Here is a 17,224-nt window from a genome sequence, read left to right on the forward strand (position 1 = left end):
CACAGACGCTTTATTTAAACCCGACGTCACCAAGGAGCTTGACGGACATGAAAGAGAATTACTAGGAATTATTTTTTGACTGGATAGATATTTCTGAAACTTCACATGTATGTTCTCCTTCGACTCCAATTAATTGTGCCCAATCAATATTCAGACTGATTAAAAAAAATGAATATGCCAGTTGATATTTGCATGTCATTTCTTAAAAAATGGCCTATGCTACTGAATGATATAATAACAGTATTTATGCACATTCAGTTTTAATTTTGGAATTAATCCAAAAAAAAACACAAAATGGCAAACATGGGCCATCTTGGATATTGTCCGTTAATGTTTGTTATCACTATAGGTTCACTGTGTAATTTAACTTAGCATTTTGATTTCATTCTACTAACCAGAAAAAAGTCATATTTTGTAAGAGGACATATAGTACGGAAAAGTACAATTTACATAGAAATGATCGATCAACGCCGTACAACTAGTCTAACACTGGAGTCTATGATTATTATCTATATATTGAATAAAAATCAATAAACAACAAAGTTATTGTAATATATATATATATATATATATATATATATATATATATATATATATATATATATATACGAAGCAAGAATAACGTTTGGTTAAACAACCAGCCGGTCAGCAGTATTTGTAAGGATTATAATTACCGTATTCGACCCAATAAGAACACAGTGTGCTTACCAAAACACAAATGGGGCGCTTGTACTACGTGAAGTGGGGGAAAAAATCGTGTGAAATTTGAGTGATTTTTTTTGTAATTTTTATTTACATACATTTATGTGAAAATAATCTAGAGTCTTAAAAGACAAGACTATATTGGCAGATCAGTGTGGTAAGGACATTTTTACACGTTTTAATTTAATTCACGCGCCCATCCTCTTTTCCTGAAAAAGGTGGGAGTGCGCTATAATAGGGACAGGTGGGCTTATTAATGAGGTCGAATAGGGTAGGCGGTACTATGAAATATTGGTATCATGGATCATGGTAAAACGTGGGAAAGTAATTGTGCGTCCGGATATATCATTGGAAGCGATTTTAGCATCGGAAAAATGCACTTTTTAAAATGTTTAGTTTGGGATTTTAAGCTATTAATTCTTTATACGGTGACGGATCTAATTTTTATTATTGTATCGTCTTTCTTATATCACTGCTCATTCCTCGGTATTTCTAGTGATTATATGTACAATTACAAACCATTCATTATCACTTCTTACAAGTCCGTCAACGTAATTACAACTTGTCTACCGTTTCATCTCTAATTAATCCCAACTATAACATAGGCCTTTCCTTACCTCAGATTTAAGATTAAGTTTACAGGCCGAAGAATAACATTTACATGTTGTTTTTTATATATAATTATTCGATTCTACTCTATAATTATATTCCTATCTATAAGGCGCTATTGACCGGTGAGCAAGTTGTAGAATCCTTTGAAGTTTCACAGACAGTTCGTTGACCATTAAATTCCGTTTCTTTAGGTTCGCTCCTTTCATTTAATAAACCAGTCAATCATGGATTGTTTAATTTATTGATTTCAGAATATTTTATTGTCAAGATGGTACAGACAAAGGGAATTGGGCAACAGGACAAGCCTATAAAAGCCCTCTCCTTATGATATATATATACAACATAATGTACATACCAAAAATAAATATGAATGCTATAACTAATAACTGCAAAGAGATTCCAATACATGTATATTACTAAATTCAAGCGGGAAATTGCATTATGATATTGACTGATCATACTTTGTAATCCCTTAAAAAAAATAGCAACAGACAAAAAGCAGTCCATTCACAATCAATAGCCTGTGCTATATTCATAAAAATGAAGAAAAAACAGTTATGATAAATTTACAATTTCCAGTATTGAGTCAAGAAAATCGTCTGGTATCGACAATGAATCTCTGAACCAAGTCAAGAACGGATTTGTTTAAAATAATATCCACATCAAAAGAACCAAATAAAAATAATTGAGTATTCTGCAGCATATGATCACCTAGAGCAGCTAGAGAGTTGAAAAGGGATTGCCTTTCAATGTTATAAAGAGGGCAGTTTAGAAAGAGGTGAGAACAATCTTCAACTGGATAGCCACAGTTGCAGAGGGGTATCTTTTAAATGAGAATTAAATAAATCTGCATTTAGATTACTCACAGAATTTCTTAACTGACATAAAATTATATTAATGTTTCGATCTCCACCGTTTTTGAAAATAGTAGTACATTGTGTATCACGATCTAAGTCAAGATGTTGTAAGAATTCACGCTTTAAGGTATTTAAAGAGGACATTGAGGGAAACAGACAAGTTGGATTGTTCCATTCAGACATGATTTTAGGAAAAAAGCTTGTATTATAAAGGTTTGTTCTAGCCTGAGGCACATAAAAAAGTCTATTATGACGTAATGGGTAAGCAATATTATTTGTGTTCATATAAGGTAAAATAGATTCACTAAGATGAGCAGGGCATAATTTATTAAAAATCTTATCAAACAGAATATGTTGATGAAGATGTCGACGCTTAGAAAATGGAATAAGACCAGATTCTCTATAAAAAATAGCATGACTTGTTCACCGTCTCAAACCAGTAATGATGCGTATAGCCTCGAGTTGGATCGACTCTAAGAGCTCACACTCTCTTTCAGTACAATTTGCCCAAACTACGTCGGCATATTCTAATATAGGGCGAATGAATGTTGTATAAATTAAAAGCAATGAGTGTCTGTCAATTTTATATTTTAGCATTAAATTGTTTAATTTATCGTGAAAGCATAAATGGTACATATATCATATATTATATATTACAGTGAGCCTTATCAGTCAGTATATTACCAAATACTAGTAATCCACGTGGTAGTTATAATCATTTACACAGTTAGTACGAGGGATGATTGATATGTTGTGAGCCTCGTATTGAAGAAGATATTCAAGGATGTTCTTTTTAAGTCCTTCTATTCTCTAACTATATAGGGCCGTGTACCCAAAAACTGGTCTCATATGGTTTATTCATATCGACGAGGTAGCACTCTAAAGTAAACAAGACAAGCAACTTTTGCAAAGTGGACAAAATCGGTGATAAAACAGTGATCTAAGATTTGCATAAAACAGGTTTAACACCTATGGATATCCATATTAATGATATGGTAGCAACACAAGGGAAATATGCCCCTTCATATGCTACGTTGAAAAGGTGGGTGGCGGGATTTAAGGGCGACCGACAGAGTCTTGAGGGTGACCCCCGTCCTAGAAGGCCTGTCAATGTTGCAACCCAAGAAATGGTCAATAACGTTCATGATATAGGTATGCCTGGCAGACAAGTCACAGAAAGATATATAGCCAATAGAGTCGGCATTTCACCGGAAAGAATACATTCCATTCGTACGGAGGATCTTGCAATGAGAAAGCTTTCGGCCCGATGGGTACCAAGACTTCTGACAGTTGATCAGAAGCACACCAGGTGCATATTATCGCGTGCTTATCTTAACCTTTTTGAGGAAGATCCTGCCAACTTTCTTTAGGAATTTGTCACTTTGGATGAAACATGGGTCCATCATTTTACCCCGGAGGCCAAACAACAATCGAAGCAATGGAATCACCCTGGCTCTCCCCGCTAAAGAAAGCAAAGACTGCATGTTCCATTAGCTGGGAAGGTAATGGCCTCGGTTTTCTGGGATCCAGGTAGTATTCTGTTGATAGATTATCTCCAAAAGGGACAAACAAATAATGGCACATACTATGCTTCACTTCCGAGGCAGTTACGGGAAAATATTAAACTTAATCGCCGTGGAAAGCTCACTAAAGGTTTGTTATTCCATCAGGACAATGCTCCTGTTCACAAGTCTGTCATTGTCATTGCTGCTATTCACGATTGTGGCTTTAGATTGATTGAGCATCCGCCTTATTCACCTAATCTCGTTCCATCAGACTTTCATCTTTTTCCAAAACTGAAAACAGCTATTTCAGGCACCCACTTTCAGTCCGATGATGACGTCATACATGCAGTGGATGACTTTCTGGACAGCCAAGAAAAGGAGTTCTATAAAAGTGGCATTGATGCCCTTAAACACCGCTGGCAAAAATTTATAATACTGAAGGGGATTATGTTGAAAAATAGTACAAAATGTCCAGTAAAATTCAAAGCCTTCAATATAAGGCTTACAACATATCAATCAGCCCTCATAACTGATCAACGTGCGAACAAAACCGCAGGTACTTGTGTGTTTTTCATTATATAGGGCTAGTAAGAAAATAATCAATCGTTTTATAGCAATAACATGCTTAGATGCTTTATTTAAAAAATTAAATTCATATGACTTTTTAAAGCCACAACGTGGACTTAACTTAATAAACTTTTAAAATTAAGTATCTGACTGCCCTTAAACGATTTATTCCCGTCTTACTCACCATTTCTAGTAAAATTTGAACAAATCATCCGCGAGGAAATCATTCCACAAAGGTGGCGTTTCCAGCAATGTTAATGTTCCATAGGGGGCGGCCTTAATAATTTTATATCCTTGAAGACAACTCACTGATACATATATTCATATTTAATTTGGACATTATTGAGGGTATAGGGAGCTTTATCACTTATCCTAACCCTGATCAAAGATAAAAAGTTTATAATTTGTGCAAAGTGTTGATTTTTAATTTGACGTGTTTGACCCCAATGACTTGTTTGACGATAGTGGACATAACAGACCACCCTATCAAACTCCAAACATTAATGTACACATGTGCCATTCCTAATGTAGGTGCGGGTTGTTTAAGTTGTCTTTAGGAGAAACATAAAAAACTAGAAATCTGCTAGAAACATAATAATTCCCCAGCACAATATATTGGTTGCTTTATGTTTTAAAAGCAGATGGTAATAACTTTTCTGATGATCAAGAGATAGGCATGAGTGTTAAGTGTTTCAAGAACACGAAACAAGCCGCAACCTTAAGATCAAAACGTTGGTGGTGATGATAATACGTGGTAGAACATCCCATTATTATCCAGAGTATCTATTTTATGGCCAGTCATCCCACGCCAAATGTACACTATGTGCGAAGAGTTTCAATAAAAACTTAACCATTTTGTACAAAACATCAACTCATATTTCATCACAAACTGCGGTGTCCTTGGTCCACACGTTTTTGTCCATATCATCTCGCAGGGAAAGATGTTAACCCTAACGTTGGAATTCGCACTGATGAAAGAGAAATGTTGACTTCCCAGCTACCTTCCAGATCATAGGAGCCCATTAAGGATCTTTTCGAGATATCACATATGCTATGAAAGCAGGTGTCTTCCTTTACTCTGCTTTTCCCCTCTGGATGATACAGAATTCACATTGTACACTCCAAACAACGAGAAAGCGCTACTGTTGTTCTCGGTAAAAGTGAAGACGACATATCGTGGAAACAGTGTTCAACTCTTTTTAACACGAGGGTTTCCAGTATATTTAAAACATTTTATTCAATAGTAAAAACGTTACACAAAACTATTTTTCCTTGGACGTGAACATCTTACCAGAGAAAGACATTCTGGAGCGCAACACAATATTCTTAGCAGTTTTTGGCAAGCGGGCGACTGCCATTCTTGACTATGTATATATAGAGGATATCTAACAGTGTCTTCATTAGTACCAGATCGATATATTTCACGAGTGAAGCTGATATCACTTTTATATAATGGATTGTTTTCGATATTTCACTGGTAAAAATGTAATAGATCTTTATTCTTAACAGGTAGGATCATCATCTCCAGAGAATCCCCTGTGGCCAGAAGAAGCAGAACTGTTTTCAGTTCATTATCATTGCCCTGCCTGATGGTTACATTCTGGATACAGAAGGACCCTGTCCTGGAAGCGATAACGATGCGAAGATTACGAAAATCATCATGGATAGGCTGTCCTGGATGGAGAATGTCGGTGTTGACCGAGGGATTTAAGGATGTTTTATCTGATCTGGAATCACGTGGCTTGACAACAAAAATGCCGTCTTATCTAAAACCTGGGCAAACTCAACATGACGACCTACAAGCTAACCTTGATATATTCATAACTAAATCTAGATGGGTAGTGGACTCATATCACGGACAATTCAAGCAATGGCTGTTTTTAAAAAACAAAAAAACTTGCCTCTAACTATTTCATTTATGTCATCGAGAATAGTTACAACCTGTCTTAATGGAATCCGAGGACTAATATATGGTAGATTAACAGAACAAGACAAAAAGGATATGGCGCTTGATGACCAAATGAAAGCACGGCTTAGTGTTCACAACACCTCGGCTCAGCGCACCAGAAGGGTCAAATACTATTTTTCAACTTAGATGCGACTGCGGATAATTATAACTTCATGGAATAATTTCGGATAATATCATATGGCACATACCAAATACTGCTGGCAGTTGGCTACATTAGTGATCACCCCAGTGATGATGGTGACTAAGAGATCTGGATCAATCGGCACTCACGGGACATTGTACGAGGCCAGATCCACTCGAGGCATAAGAGCAGTATAAAGTGCAATGTTTGGATCCAACATGAGAGCTCCGACACTATTAATCCCATAACGTATTATTATATTATTATTGCCAGTGTCCTGCCTGACACAGACCCATGGGAATATGTAACCACGTAGCCAGTGTCCTATACTATTTAGAGCAGCCGTCATCTTCCAGGTATTGTATGGTCGACTTGGATAATTAAAACTACCATGTAGACCAACACTGACATGGTCAATCATATTTTAGGAGGAGAAAGCCATATTGGATTCAAGACTAGATGGTTTAATGTATAAACTAACATACATTGTAGCATACCTGGTACAAATAAAACCAAGTATAAACATTTTATTTGTGTTCACTTTACAACAGTTCAATGCAAAACATGTTTTACCCTATGCTCGTTTTTTTTACGAGGGCTGATTGATATGTCATGAGCCTCATAGTGAAGGATTTTAATTTTGCCGGACGTATTGTATTATTTTTCAACATAACCCCCTTCAGTATCTATAAAGTTTTGCAAGCGGTGTTTAAGGGCCTCAATGCCACTTTTATAGAACTCCTTTTCTTGGCTGTTCAGAAAGTCGTCCACTACATGTATGACGCCATCATCGGACTGAACGTGAGTGCAGTTTTGGAAAAAGATGAAAGTCTGATGGAACGAGATTAGGTGAATAAGGCGGATGCTCAATCAATCTAAAGCCACAATCGTGAATAGCAGCAATGACAATGACAGACTTGTGAACAGGAGCATTGTCCTGATGGAATAACAAACCTTTAGTGAGCTTTCCACGGCGATTAAGTTTAATATTTTCCCGTAACTGTCTCATAAGTGAAGCACAGTATGTGCCATTATTTGTTTGTTCCTTTTGAAGATAATCTATCAACAGAATACTACCTGGATCCCAGAAAACCGAGGCCATTACCTTCCCTGCTGATGGAACAGTCTTTGCTTTTTTTAGCGGGGAGAACCAGGGTGCTTCCATTGTTTCGATTGTTGTTTGGCTTTTGGGGTAAAATGATTGACCCATGTTTCATCCATAGTGACAAATTCCTAAAGAAAGTTGGCAGGATCTTCCTCAAAAAGGTAAGATTGGCACGCGATAATGTGCACCTGGTGTGCTTCTGATAAACTTTCAGAAGTCTTGGTACCCATCGGGCCGAAAGCTTTCTCATTGCAAGATCATCGGTCCGAATGAAATGTACTCTTTCCTGTGAAATGCCAACTCTACTGGCTATATATCTTTCTGTGACTCCTCTGACAGTCATAACTATATCATGAACTTTATTGACCATTTCTGGGGTTGCAACATTGACAGGCCTTCCAGGACGTGGGTCATCCTCAAGGGTCTGCCGGCCACCATTAAATTCCCCCGCCCACCTTTTCACTGTAGCATATGAAGGGAAATTTCCCCCTAGTGTTCCTACCATATCATTATGGATATCCTTAGGGGTAAAACCTTTTTTTCATAAAAATATCGGACCACTGCTCTTTCACCGTTTTCGTCCATTTTGCAAAAGCCGCTAGTCTTGATTACTTTAGAGTGCTACTTCGTCGATATAAACTTACCGAATGAGACAAGTCCTTGAGTACACGGCCCTATATATTCAAAGAATAGTAGGACTTAAATAGAACATCCTTGAGTGCCTCCTTCAATACGAGGCTCACAACATATCAATCATCCCTCGTAGCAATATTGTTAAACTCTTACTATTTAGGGGCAATTGATACTGTACTGTCTGAAGACGTTTTTAGCACAAAATAACGAAAGAACTGCAATAAGAAGTTGTATAATGTAAAAATATCATATTCTTTCTCAAAATCAATCTCATTTTCTATCTCCTGTTTCTCATGCATTAAAATGTAACGTATTGCTTTGCATATATGCTATCTAACATGATATACCTAAAGACGTTATGTGTTTACCCTGGTCAGTATACACATGTACAACAGTAACGCATTCCGGGGAATCTCTCCTCACGTTTTCGTCCTTTTCTGATTACTAGCAGTCGTGTCTAAAGGCAAGCATAATTTTATAATAGGACGTTTTGATGCGTACATGTATGTCAAAGAGGATATCAAATATCGGGTTAAAATGTAAAAACGCACCGCGCCGCAGCGAAAAGTGAAAATAATTAACTATATTATCATAATGAGCGACCAAATCCCATTCCAAAAAGCAAAATAATGCTTTTGGGATTGAAAAAGCGCAGTAGAGGGATTTTTTCTCACTGAACTGGCCGAGGTAGGTTACCATTAAGATACACGAGACAAATGTATTTCGACAGCAGCAGTGCTGTTACACGTAACATTAGTTAGGTATCGTTAATATCGGTGTTAACTATTGGTACTGCGGCGTTAGTATCGGTACAAGTACAATACAATGTTATTTTTACGCAACTAATTACACACGTTTCCAGTCATGGCACCATAGGACCGCCCCGTTTAATTACCCTTATTGAAAAACAAGCACAGTATCTATCAGCAAACCGTGATTGGGTTCTTAAGAGTTCATGAATAAAATAATTTAATCACTCGCATACAAACTGGCTTATTTGTTTCATGTTAATTTCACATAGAAATAATACAGTTATCCATTGGTAGAGTTCCCAAAGCTGTAAAGGAATCAATGACCAATAAAGTAGAGCACAGGCAATTACAGATGTAGCTTTTGACCAAGTGTAAGTTGATAACAGCTTTTCTTCTTGACCTTTAGAACTACTTGTAGATGTCTAGTCAATCTCCCAATGGGATTCTTTAATGGATGTTTTTATAAATGGACTGAAGCAGAAAATACGCCAATGTTGTGTACAAAGGTAATTTTTGGAAGTTATAACTTCCTTAGCTTGCTTCCAAGGAGGAAATTTTAAGACTATTTACTCGAAAGTCGACATATCTTTAGCAAAGAGTGCTCGTTTCAAGAACTTATAAATATTCATGAGCGATTGTAAATCTTCCTTGTTGGAGACCAGATTCTATTCGAGGAAGCACGTGCGTCAGACGATGTAATTCCGGAAGTCAGTGTAGTGAGGTGTTTGAATGAAATAAAATACTACCCACATATATAAAGGAGGACTGCGTGATCATTCCATTATCGTGCGGCTCAACATTTGTTGCGACTTTTCATCAAAGGCAATTTTGTGCTAGCATTGGTACCTCCTCAATCAGGTATATCTAAAGTCGGTACAATTAGAGGAAGCATGTTTAAAAGTGCATCCCTTACCTTGCTGCTCCTTGCCACACCTGTGCTACTGACGCTGTTTATGGAGTTGTCAGAGGCGTACACCATCCCAGATAAAGGTACAGTAAACACAATATATATATGTAAAGTAACTAAGTTTGTAAGACAGTGATACAAACTCTTATACAAATTACATGTAAAACACCGAAAACAACTTAATGAGAAAATCTAAAAAATGTATACTTAAGTTTAAAATGAAAGGATTATCTATAATTTTCTATGATAAGCGTTGTGCATTATTTTCTTATGCTAAAGATTATTTTCACATACATCTCAAGTCGATAGTGCCATTGGACATGATATGGCCTTTTTTTATACGAATGAGACAGCATTGTAACTAAAGGGAACGAATTATGGTATTGATCTTCATGAAAACATTTCATAAATATCTGTGTTTTATGTAGATTTTAATTCAATTTTACCCGCAAGAATCTACTTGTTGCCGGCGTGATTCAAAAATGATATAGTTATTCAGGTGATATGGCAATGTGCTCTGTCAGATTTTTAAAACATCGATAAAACATCAGAAACCTTCGGATTAGTAATATAGGTGTCTATCACCATGCTTGCTAATTCATTTTTGACGTTACAATGGTCAAGAGGGCAATGACATATCAAATTTGATAAATGCCACTCCTATCGTGTATGAGTTTATATTGATTTTCACCCGATCACACATAATGTAAAATGATTTACAGTAGGCGTGACTTTGTATGAGGTATGAAAGTCAGAACGTATTATAAAATAAAATGATTTACAGTAGGTAGTGACTGTATCAGGTAAGAGTCAGAAAGTATTATAAAATAGAATGATTTACAGTAGGTAGTGACCGTGTATCAGGTAAGAGTCAGAACGTATTATAAAATAGAATTATTTACAGTAGGTAGTGACTGTGTATCAGGTAGGACAGTCAGAGCATATAAAATAAGATGATTTACAGTAGGTAGTGACTGTGTATCAGGTAGGACAGTCAGAACGTATTATGAAATAAAATGATTTACAGTAGGTAGTGACTGTGTATCAGGTAGGACAGTCAGAACGTATTATAAAATAAAATGATTTACAGTAGGCGGTGTCTGTGTATCAGGTAGGACAGTCAGAACGTATTATAAATTAAAATGATTTACAGTAGGTAGTGACTGTATCAGGTAAGATCAGAACGTATTATAAAATAAAATGATTTACAGTAGGTAGTGACTGTGTATCAGGTAGGACAGTCAGAACGTATTATAAAATAAAATGATTTACAGTAGGTAGTGACTGTGTATCAGGTAGGACAGTCAGAACATATTATAAAATAAAATGATTTCCAGTAGGTAGTGACTGTATCAGGTAAGAGTCGGAACGTATTATAAAATAAAATGATTTACAGTAGGTAGTGATGTGTATTATGTAGGACAGTCAGAACGTATTATAAAATAAAATGATTTACAGTAGGTAGTGACTGTGTATCAGGTAGGACAGTGAGAACGTATTATAAAATAAAATGATTTACAGTAGGTAGTGACTGTGTATTATGTAGGACAGTCAGAACGTATTATAAAATAAAATGATTTACAGTAGGTAGTGACTGTGTATCAGGTAGGACAGTGAGAACGTATTATAAAATAAAATGATTTACAGTAGGTAGTGACCGTGTATTATGTAGGACAGTCAGAACGTATTATAAAATAAAATGATTTACAGTAGGTAGTGACTGTGTATCAGGTAGGACAGTGAGAACGTATTATAAAATAAAATGATTTACAGTAGGTAGTGATGTGTATCAGGTAGGACAGTCAGAACGTATTATAAAATAAAATGATTTACTGTAGGTAGTGACTGTGTATAAGGTAAGACAGTGAGAACGTATTATAAAATAAAATGATTTACAGTAGGTAGTGACTGTATCAGGTAGGACAGTGAGAACGTATTATAAAATAAAATGATTTACAGTAGGTAGTGATGTGTATTATGTAGGACAGTCAGAACGTATTATAAAATAAAATGATTTACAGTAGGTAGTGATGTGTATCAGGTAGGACAGTGAGAACGTATTATAAAATAAAATGATTTACAGTAGGCGGTGTCTGTGTATCAGGTAGGACAGTCAGAATGTATTATAAAATAAAATGATTTACAGTAGATAGTGACTGTATCAGGTAAGAGTCAGAACGTATTATAAAATAAAATGATTTACAGTAGGTAGTGACTGTGTATCAGGTAGGACAGTGAGAACGTATTATAAAATAAAATGATTTACAGTAGGTAGTGACTGTGTATCGGGTAAGACAGTCAGAACGTATTATAAAATAAAATGATTTACTGTAGGTAGTGACTGTGTATCAGGTAAGACAGTCAGAACGTATTATAAAATAAAATGATTTACAGTAGGTAGTGACTGTGTATCAGGTAGGACAGTCAGAACATATTATAAAATAAAATGATTTACAGTAGGTAGTGACTGTATCAGGTAAGAGTCAGAACGTATTATAAAATAAAATGATTTACAGTAGGTAGTGACCGTGTATCAGGTAAGAGTCAGAACGTATTATAAAATAGAATTATTTACAGTAGGTAGTGACTGTGTATCAGGTAGGACAGTCAGAACATATAAAATAAAATGATTTACAGTAGGTAGTGACTGTGTATCAGGTAGGACAGTCAGAACGTATTATAAAATAAAATGATTTACAGTAGGTAGTGACTGTGTATCAGGTAGGACAGTCAGAACGTATTATAAAATAAAATGATTTACAGTAGGCGGTGTCTGTGTATCAGGTAGGACAGTCAGAACGTATTATAAATTAAAATGATTTACAGTAGGTAGTGACTGTATCAGGTAGGACAGTCAGAACGTATTATAAAATAAAATGATTTACAGTAGGTAGTGACTGTGTATCAGGTAGGACAGTGAGAACGTATTATAAAATAAAATGATTTACAGTAGGTAGTGACTGTGTATCAGGTAGGACAGTCAGAACATATTGTAAAATAAAATGATTTACAGTAGGTAGTGACTGTATCAGGTAGGACAGTGAGAACGTATTATAAAATAAAATGATTTACAGTAGGTAGTGATGTGTATTATGTAGGACAGGCAGAACGTATTATAAAATACATGATTTACAGTAGGTAGTGACTGTGTATCAGGTAGGACAGTGAGAACGTATTATAAATTAAAATGATTTACAGTAGGTAGTGACCGTGTATTATGTAGGACAGTCAGAACGTATTATAAAATAAAATGATTTACAGTAGGTAGTGACTGTGTATCAGGTAGGACAGTGAGAACGTATTATAAAATAAAATGATTTACAGTAGGTAGTGACTGTGTATTATGTAGGACAGTCAGAACGTATTATAAAATAAAATGATTTACAGTAGGTAGTGACTGTGTATCAGGTAGGACAGTGAGAACGTATTATAAAATAAAATAATTTACAGTAGGTAGTGATGTGTATCAGGTAGGACAGTCAGAACGTATTATAAAATAAAATGATTTACAGTAGGTAGTGACTGTGTATCAGGTAGGACAGTGAGAACGTATTATAAAATAAAATGATTTACAGTAGGTAGTGACTGTATCAGGTAGGACAGTGAGAACGTATTATAAAATAAAATGATTTACAGTAGGTAGTGATGTGTATTATGTAGGACAGTCAGAACGTATTATAAAATAAAATGATTTACAGTAGGTAGTGATGTGTATCAGGTAGGACAGTGAGAACGTATTATAAAATAAAATGATTTACAGTAGGCGGTGTCTGTGTATCAGGTAGGACAGTCAGAATGTATTATAAAATAAAATAATTTACAGTAGATAGTGACTGTATCAGGTAAGAGTCAGAACGTATTATAAAATAAAATGATTTACAGTAGGTAGTGACTGTGTATCAGGTAGGACAGTGAGAACGTATTATAAAATAAAATGATTTACAGTAGGTAGTGACTGTGTATCGGGTAAGACAGTCAGAACGTATTATAAAATAAAATGATTTACTGTAGGTAGTGACTTTGTATCGGGTAAGACAGTCAGAACGTATTATAAAATAAAATGATTTACAGTAGGTAGTGACTGTGTATCAGGTAGGACAGTCAGAACGTATTATAAAATAAAATGATTTACAGTAGGTAGTGACTGTATCAGGTAAGAGTCAGAAAGTATTATAAAATAGAATGATTTACAGTAGGTAGTGACCGTGTATCAGGTAAGAGTCAGAACGTATTATAAAATAGAATTATTTACAGTAGGTAGTGACTGTGTATCAGGTAGGACAGTCAGAGCATATAAAATAAGATGATTTACAGTAGGTAGTGACTGTGTATAAGGTAGGACAGTCAGAACGTATTATAAAATAAAATGATTTACAGTAGGTAGTGACTGTGTATCAGGTAGGACAGTCAGAACGTATTATAAAATAAAATGATTTACAGTAGGCGGTGTCTGTGTATCAGGTAGGACAGTCAGAACGTATTATAAATTAAAATGATTTACAGTAGGTAGTGACTGTATCAGGTAAGATCAGAACGTATTATAAAATAAAATGATTTACAGTAGGTAGTGACTGTGTATCAGGTAGGACAGTCAGAACGTATTATAAAATAAAATGATTTACAGTAGGTAGTGACTGTGTATCAGGTAGGACAGTCAGAACATATTATAAAATAAAATGATTTCCAGTAGGTAGTGACTGTATCAGGTAAGAGTCGGAACGTATTATAAAATAAAATGATTTACAGTAGGTAGTGATGTGTATTATGTAGGACAGGCAGAACGTATTATAAAATAAAATGATTTACAGTAGGTAGTGACTGTGTATCAGGTAGGACAGTGAGAACGTATTATAAAATAAAATGATTTACAGTAGGTAGTGACCGTGTATTATGTAGGACAGTCAGAACGTATTATAAAATAAAATGATTTACAGTAGGTAGTGACTGTGTATCAGGTAGGACAGTGAGAACGTATTATAAAATAAAATGATTTACAGTAGGTAGTGACCGTGTATTATGTAGGACAGTCAGAACGTATTATAAAATAAAATGATTTACAGTAGGTAGTGACTGTGTATCAGGTAGGACAGTGAGAACGTATTATAAAATAAAATGATTTACAGTAGGTAGTGACTGTGTATCAGGTAGGACAGTCAGAACGTATTATAAAATAAAATGATTTACAGTAGGTAGTGACTGTGTATCAGGTAGGACAGTGAGAACGTATTATAAAATAAAATGATTTACAGTAGGTAGTGACTGTGTATCAGGTAGGACAGTGAGAACGTATTATAAAATAAAATGATTTACAGTAGGTAGTGATGTGTATTATGTAGGACAGTCAGAACGTATTATAAAATAAAATGATTTACAGTAGGTAGTGATGTGTATCAGGTAGGACAGTGAGAACGTATTATAAAATAAAATGATTTACAGTAGGCGGTGTCTGTGTATCAGGTAGGACAGTCAGAATGTATTATAAAATAAAATGATTTACAGTAGATAGTGACTGTATCAGGTAAGAGTCAGAACGTATTATAAAATAAAATGATTTACAGTAGGTAGTGACTGTGTATCAGGTAGGACAGTGAGAACGTATTATAAAATGAAATGATTTACAGTAGGTAGTGACTGTGTATCGGGTAAGACAGTCAGAACGTATTATAAAATAAAATGATTTACTGTAGGTAGTGACTGTGTATCGGGTAAGACAGTCAGAACGTATTATAAAATAAAATGATTTACAGTAGGTAGTGACTGTGTATCAGGTAGGACAGTCAGAACGTATTATAAAATAAAATGATTTACAGTAGGTAGTGACTGTGTATCGGGTAAGACAGTCAGAACGTATTATAAAATAAAATGATTTACAGTAGGTAGTGACTGTGTATCGGGTAAGACAGTCAGAACGTATTATAAAATAAAATGATTTACAGTAGGTAGTGACTGTGTATCAGGTAGGACAGTCAGAACATATTATAAAATAAAATGATTTACAGTAGGTAGTGACTGTGTATCAGGTAGGACAGTCAGAACGTATTATAAAATAAAATGATTTACAGTAGGTAGTGACTGTGTATCAGGTAGGGTAGATAGAATGTATTATAAAGTTTAATGAGTTAAATTATTTTGTTTTTTATTAGTCTATATGAATCTTCTGCATGTTTATATAAACTGTCATGATTCGATTCTTAAGCCATTAATTGTTGCAATAAAATGCGATGTAAAATGATTTCATATGAAAATACTAATCTCTATTGATTTAAGAAAAAGCGAGAAATTCTATTGAGACCCATCAAAATGATCAATTTAATTCTTCAGAATATCCGATCTCAATAATTTTCTGAAGGAATACTAACGGGACGGATTACATCTGATCTATGTCTTGATAGCTCTAAATCATTCTTCCAAAGGCTATATTTAATTCAATTATTGTTCTTTTATGTTTACAGAAATTGACAAACGGCATGATTTGAGTGACTTACTGACCAGGATTATGGCTCGGTATGGGCAAAGCAGTGACTATAACAGTCCCCTTTATATGCGCTTCGGAGCTGCTGGTCGGAAGTAATTTACATTATGACACTGTGTAAGTGGAATCAGAACCTGGTGTTTGCGATGCCATCCCATAAACACGAACTACTAAATTTCCAAATCAATAACCACCTGCAATGGAAAAACTACCAGATATCTTTTCTTCTTTTTTTTTTTACTTCTTTTTTTCAAGGTCGAGTGGAACGAACATATTTTGTACTCGTACATATCGAAAAACCGTTTAATTGAAATAAAATAAAATCTTCAGTTCCTCTAAATGCCTTCTTTGTCTTTATATTGATATATGTATCTTGTATAATTTGAAATTACAATTAGGTTACTGATAAATGAGCTAATCTTTATATTTTGATGTGCATTTCGTTTTTTTTTAAATTTTTTTAATTTTATATTTGGATTACCCAACTGATGAATGAGCTAAAATCTATACTGTGGTCAGGTTCAGTTAAATTCTCTGATGACTTTAAAGCCTTACATTGAACTATCTTAAATATTACCTGAAACTTAGGATTTTATATTATCAGTTACTTAGAATTTTACATTACCAATAAGTAAGGATTTTAGATTATCAATAAATAATAATTTTATAATACCAATAAATTAGGATTTTATATTACCAGTAAATTAGGCTTTCATATTACCATTAAATTAGGATTCTAAATCATCAGTCACTTAAGATTTTGTATTACCAATGAATTAGGATTTTGTATTACTAGTAAATTAGGATTTTATATGAACAGTAACTTAGGATTTTTTAGTATCAGTCACTTTGAATTTTATATTACCCGTAAATTAGCATTTAATATTACCAGTAACTAAGTATTAAGGATTTTATAGTATCAGTCACTCTGGATTATATACTACAAATGTACCAGGATTTTATATTACCGGTAAATTAGGATTTTATATTTCCAGTAATTAGGATTTTATAATGTCAGTAAA

The 17,224-nt window shown here is 34.6% G+C and overlaps 1 long non-coding RNA gene across 1 annotated transcript; it reads left to right on the forward strand.

Annotated features, from left to right (window-relative positions):
- The first annotated feature begins 9,183 nt into the window (after positions 1-9,183).
- On the forward strand, positions 9,184-16,542 carry LOC117333863. The gene is made up of 2 exons (XR_004534019.1): positions 9,184-9,813; positions 16,183-16,542. It is a non-coding gene; the product is annotated as an uncharacterized LOC117333863 (long non-coding RNA).
- The last annotated feature ends 682 nt before the right edge of the window (positions 16,543-17,224 follow it).

Source organism: Pecten maximus, chromosome 9 (genome assembly GCF_902652985.1).
Source record: "Pecten maximus chromosome 9, xPecMax1.1, whole genome shotgun sequence".
Classification (NCBI taxonomy): domain Eukaryota; kingdom Metazoa; phylum Mollusca; class Bivalvia; order Pectinida; family Pectinidae; genus Pecten; species Pecten maximus.